This window comes from Dendrobium catenatum, unplaced genomic scaffold, assembly GCF_001605985.2.
Source record: "Dendrobium catenatum unplaced genomic scaffold, ASM160598v2 fragScaff_scaffold_1061, whole genome shotgun sequence".
NCBI lineage: Eukaryota > Viridiplantae > Streptophyta > Magnoliopsida > Asparagales > Orchidaceae > Dendrobium > Dendrobium catenatum.
The window spans coordinates 3,252,881-3,259,717 of record NW_021319523.1 but is presented as its reverse complement, the minus strand read 5'-3'; positions in this window follow the sequence as shown (position 1 = coordinate 3,259,717).

The following is a 6,837-nucleotide window of genomic DNA, read 5'->3' as shown; positions in this document are numbered from 1 at the left end:
AACATTAGGGTTGATGCTCCCACATTTGATGGCAACCAAGATCCCCAGATCTTTCTAGACTGGCTTAAGAGTATGGATAATTTCTTCAAATGGTACAACATCTCAGAAGAAAAGAAAGTCAAATTTGTTGAAATGAAACTAATTGGGAGAGTTGGTCAATTTTGGACCAACTTAAAAAACCTTAGGAAATCCCGAGGAGAGTATCTTATAACTGATTGGAGAGCCATGAAGAGAGAACTAAGGCAGAAATACCTCCCACCTTATTTCCCGAGACTCTTGGATAGGTGGAATAGATTGACTCATGGCAACAAATCCGAAAGGATTACATTACATCATTCAATGAGTTCATTATCCATTGCAGTGGTGAGACCACCTCCACTCCTGCACAAATCCTATCCATGTTCCATGCTGGTTTGCGTGAGGATCTTCGCAACGAATTATTTGCTAGAAACATCACCACCATGGAGAGTGCCTATAGCGTTGTTTTGGATTTGGAAGAGTCTAGGCCACATCCCCCTACTCGTCATACTGAGTCTGGACCCCATTCAAACATTCCATTGGATCGGCTCCACATACCCCATCTCCTCGACCAACCACTAGCTACCATAATCGACCTTCCTCTAGCACACCCCAGAGTCGACCTAACTTGAAAGGCAAATCTCCTATGATAGATTAACCCAAGACCCATCCTGGAACTAAATGTTTTAGATGCCATGTGTATGGCCATATTGCTTCACATTGTTCTAGTCCTCACCAAGTTACTATTATTGAAGAGAAAGTGGATGATGAAACTGAAGCTGAAACTGATTTTATTCACCAAGTAGATGATGAAAGTGAATAATTTGAGGATGTGGGTGACACTGAGATCATCCAAAGCATTCAAAGATTTGATCCATCTCCCCTCTCTATAGTGAGATGTGCGTTATCTTAACCCCATTCAATTGATGACTGGCGTAGGGCAACCATTTTTCACACCTACACCAAGAGAAAAGATAAAAATTGCAAAGTCAACATTGATAGTGGTAGCTGCATCAATGTTGTCTCTTCCAGCATGGTGACCCACTTAACCTTATATGTTGTTCCACACCCCTACCCTTGTAAGGTAGCATGGGTTAATTCCACTTATTTGGAAGTGAAAGAATGAAGTCACATACCCATCTCCTTCTCTGAATATAAGGAGAACGTTTGGTGTGATATCCTTACCATGGATGTTGGATAAATTATCCTAGGCCACCCTTGGCTTTTTGATAATGATGTCCTAATTTATGGCCGTTCAAATATCTATATGTTTGAACATTCTGGCAAGAAAATCAAGCTTATGCCAAGCCAGCCAAGGCCAAAGGATGATCCTAAGCCCATGCCCATTAAACCTAACAAATGATTGAACCTTGTATCTGCCAAGGTTTTGGATTCATGCGTGTGTCAAGGTGCTTCCCAATATGTACAAGTTGGACATGATATTGCTCAGGACTCTGTTAGTCCTATCCCTCAAGAAGTCAAACCCATACTTCAGGATTTTGCTAATGTTTTCCCTGAGGATCTCCCCAACCAATTACCTCCATTACGGGACATACAACATGTCATTGATCTAGTCCCAGGTACATCTCTCCCAAATCTACCTCACTATCGCATGAGCCTTACTGAGCATGTTGAACTCAAGAAGCAAGTAGATGAACTCCTACAATGTGGATTCATTAAGGAGAGTCTGAGTCCTTGTGCGTACCTACCCTTCTTACTCCCAAGAAGGATGGTACATGGCGGATGTGTGTGGATAGTCATGCTATTAATAAAATTACTGTTAAATAACGATTCCCTATCCCACGACTAGATGACATGTTGGATATGATGTCTAGAGCCACCATTTTCTCCATAATTGACCTGAGAAGTGGCTATCATCAGATTAGGTTCCGCCTAGGAGATGAGTGAAAAACTGCTTTTAAAACTAAAGATGATTTGTTTAAATGGCTTGTTATGTCGTTTGGGTTGAGCAATGCCCCAAGAACTTTCATGAGGATGATGACCCAAGTTGTTAGGCCATGTGTGGGGAAATTTGTAGTTATATACTTCGACGACATCCTCATTTACAGTCAGTCTATTAACCAACACTTAGGCCATCTTCGACAAGCATGTGATGTCTTGAGGAAAGAGCGACTTTATGCCAATCCTAAGAAATGTGTCTTGCTCACAGACCAGGTCATATTCTTAGGCTTTATAGTTTCATCCCGTGGAATTGCTGTAGATCCCGAGAAAGTGAAAGCTATAGATGATTGGCCTATCCCTAAGAATATCTGGGAAGTTCATAGCTTTCATGGTTTAGCTACCTTTTACAAGATGTTTATTAGAAACTTCAGCACCATAGTCTCCACTATCACTGATTTCCTTAAGAAGGGAGAGTTCCATTGGTCTGCGGCTGCCACCAAGGCCTTTGAGGATGTTAAGAGAAAATTAGTGGAAGCCCCAGTGATGAGATTACCTAACTTTTCTCAAGTCTTTGAGGTATCCTGTGATGCATCTGGAGTTGGTATTGGTGGAGTTCTCTCCCAAGAAGGTCACAATGTCGCTTATTTTAGTGAGAAGTTGAATGATATTCGACAGCGATACTCCATATATGACAAAGAATTTTATGCTGTCATTCAATCCTTCAGATATTAACGGCATTATCTACTCGCGCAAGAATTTGTTATCTTTTCAAACCATAAAACCTTACGATATATTAATTCCCAAAAGAAATTGAACACGCATCATGGTAGGTGGGTAGAATTTCTCAAGGACTATACCTATACACTTAGATACAAGGCAGGAGTACAAAACCGAGCAGTTGATGCCCTTAGTCGTCGTGTGATGACTCTTACTGAGTTGAAAGCTGAAGTTATAAGATTTGAACAACTAAAAAATGACTATGTTGATTGCCCCAATTTTGGAAAGATTTATTTCATTCTCACCTCTTCTGGTGAACGTGTCGTAGATGATTATATCCTTTAGGATGGATATCTATTCCGTGCCCAGAAGCTCTGCATCCCTACTACTTCACTAAGAGAGTTCTTAGTATGGGAGCTCATGCTGGTGGTCTAGCTGGTTACTTTGGTAGAGATAAGACTATTGAGGCCATAACATATCAATTCTTTTGGCCTAGTCTACAGCGGGACGTTGCTAGGTTAGTTAGTAGGAGTCACTCTTGCCAACTAGCTAAACATAGAAAGGAAAACACTAGACTACAAACTCCTTTACCTGTCCCTTCTTGTCCTTGGCAAGACGTTAGTATGGACTTTGTTCTTGGATTGCCAAAGACCATTCGTAAAAATGATGCCATCTGTGTAGTTGTGGACATATCTATACTACTATTAAAGTGTCGCTTGTGATTCTCCCAATACATCATCCTGGCCGTTAAAAAATTTAATCTATATATTCATCGTTCCTTTTCTAAACGCTTTATCCTCATATGCTTGCCAATCATAATACGGTTGTTCTTCTTTCAACGCATCCCTCCTCATTTCTCTTGGCATCCCTGAGCTCTTCATTCGTATCAAAGCATCCCTACACGAAATACCGCTTGCATATTGTTGTATAAGCTTTTCATATGCTCGCTACACTTTAAACATTGCAAAAAATATCGGCTCTTCTCCCTCTGATTCGCATGAACGCTCCTCAATCTCCATTCGCGAAAATGCCCCGACCCAACTCCGTCGCCCTCTGATCGGAAATCCTAGGAATACGTTTCTCTTGTTCGCACGCCTAGGAAGTCTGGTCGAAAACTCAAGGAAATCCAAGACGTCTGCCTCTCTTCTTCTCTCGATGCCGAAGCATTCATCCCCTACCGCCAATCCTGCCTTTGCCCCAGCCGCTATTTCAGCTTTAGGTATTTCTTCTACCTTTTTTCTCTTATTCCCTTCCATTAGTTCCCTTCTTCCTGCTTTTCTGAACAATAAAATGAGGAATTTATCTACATGTTGTTAAAATCTAATGGCTTCTTGCAATTTTTTTTTTTCTGAACAATAAATTAATGAGGGATTTCTCTCCCTATTGTTAAAATCTAATGGCTTCTTGCAATTTTTTTTTTTTTGATAGAGAGTACGATGAGATTTGTTGAAGGAATTTTTATGAGATTTTTATACTTAGATTGGGAATCACTAGGTCTTTATTTTCTCTTTTATTTTTAAAAATAAATCTTAAAACAAACTTGCTTATTTTGTTGAGATGTGTATAGTTAGGGATTTGCTTTCATGAATCATTTCTATTAAATGCTTGAGAACGAATTTCGTTCTGTTTGAAAGAAAATGGATATTCCATGGCTTGGAATGCTGTAGGTATTTCTTCTTCCTAATCTCTCTTATTCCCTTCCATTAGTTTCCTTTTTCTTGGTTTTGTGAGAAAAAAAAAGGGATTTATCTCCCTCATTGTTAAAATCTAATCTCTCTTTGAAATTTCTATAAACTTTAAGATAGCTATTACACGATTTGGAAGCATATATATTATCTTCTTCCGAACTTGTTCTATTCCCCACTGCAAAAACGTTGAATTATTTTTTTTTATTAGCTCCAAAGTTCTATTCCCGATACAGTTATCTTGCAAAAAACTAGAGGTAATTGTTTTTATTAACTCCAAAATTTTGTTCCCGCTGCAGTTCTCTTGCAAAAAACTAGAGGTAAAATTTTTTTTAATTAACTCCTAAATCTAAACATGATTTAGATTATAATCCACCTCCTAAAAATACGAAAATTAATAAATATGTCGGTTGGAAATATGGGTGATTTTTACTTGTATGAGTCTAGCGGATGTTCAATCAGCCATGTATTGTTTTTTTTTTTTTTTTTTTGGAAATTAAAGAATAGATGTTGTGGCTTTCCTATAAGACTTTCATATTGTCATGAACTAAGCAGATTTTATGCCTCGCTAAGGTATTATATGCCTCGCTAAATAATAAGCAGATTTTATCGTTTTTTTTTCATCGTTCTTTTAAATGTCTTGGTGTGTCAAAAAAATTACTTCCAAAACACATAAGTGTTTGCCAATTTATTATTCATTATTTTTCTCAATCCGTATTAATATTTGGACTTTGATTAGCTGTAAGTTTTCATTTGATGTTTTTCTTCTTATTTTTTCATTTGAACTACTCAATGTTTGTAAATGAATTTAGTTCTCCTTAAAAAAATTTGATATTCCATTTCTTGTAATTCAAAATTTGTCTCTATTCAATGCAAGAAATTTAAAAAATTCAACACTTTAATAATTGAGATGATATTTTCTTTCTATGTATTTTTTTTTTTTTAGTTTCATTGTGCTATTTTTTTAATTTATTCATATTTCTTGTTTGCACTTTGGGTACCTAATATACTATTTTGCAGCATCTCCTGTCCATCGACTCCAACCCACGATTTAGTCTTGCTCATTGTTCCCTGTTGTTTTTCAAAAATCCTCTTGCCTTACATATCATTCAAGGTAAGTTAACTATTATAAACAATTTGTCATTTACTAAATCATATAATTGATCAGTATTGATTTATAAACACCATTTGCACAAAATCTTGTTTAATTGGTTTAACTTATATCTATACTACTATTAAAGTGTCGCTTGTGATTCTCCCTATACATCATCCTAACCCTACATTTCAAATCGCTTGGTAAATCTCCGCACTTAATTTTTGATGCATTTGACTTTTAACCGAACACAATGGCGAAAAAGGATTCATGTAGCGGACCCCACGTAGTGGGACAAAGGCTTGATATTGTTGTTGTTGTTCGTATAATCGCATCCCTTCTGCATAATGAAACGTCGTCGTTCTTATCTAACACCAGCAACTATCCCGCTATTCTTCCTCTCCGACCTCTTCTCCCTCGCATTCTCCTCTCGTTTGCACAACCCAGACGGAACGAAGCCCACTGCCTCTCCCTTTCTTGCGCTACCCGAAGCGAGGGGATGTCGGTCCCGACCTCGTCGCCAACCTTCTGCCCTAGCTGAAGCCCGATCTATTCCCTCTCACCCGACTCGCCTATCATCCGATCAATCCTAGCCAGTTGCACAATCCCTTCCGTGGGTCCTCTTTCATGCACAGGTAGGCCCATTTTTTCTTCTTGCTTCTTCCTCTTCTTCCTCTATTGTTTTTCTTCCTCCTTTCCCTGCCTCATCTTTCTCTACACTTCTTCTTCTTTATTTTCCCATGCTTCCATTTTTTCTTGATAAAAGTTAATTTCAATTATAAGGAGTATATAGGATAGGTTATGTGCTTACTCTCTATGCTTCGATGTTTTTTTGATATTTTTGCGTGGAAGTTCTAATTAATTGCTATTGATATTGGAGAATGGAGGTCAAATAGATAAAGATTCTTATTGTAATGTTGTCATATGAATGCTTGATAGATTTTTTTTTGAGTGATCATGTCTTACATTTTAAGAATCTTATTTTGCAGTGATTTAAGACTTTGCTGTGTACAAATCTCCAAAAAAAAAAATCAGAGTTTTTTTTTTTGTTTCAGAAAATTGCTTTATAAAAGATATGCTTTTGTAGCTACTTTGAGGTAGCTTTCTGAATACAATTTGTTAACTTAATTTATAAAATAAGGAAAATTAAATAAGCCCTAAATCTTTCTAAAAAAAAATTATGGATGCATCAACAAATACTAGGGCATTCTATTGAATACAGTTGAACTGTCATTCCTTGTTTAACCCATCAATCCAGCATCCCCCATCCCTCGCCTCAAACACCGACTTCGTCCCGCTCGCCTAACCCATCAGTCTGTCAAAATTCCTCTTTCCGACCTCATCATTTAGCGCAAATAATTTAACATTTTCTAATTTATTATAATAAAAAATATAATAATTAATAAATAAATGTACAATTTA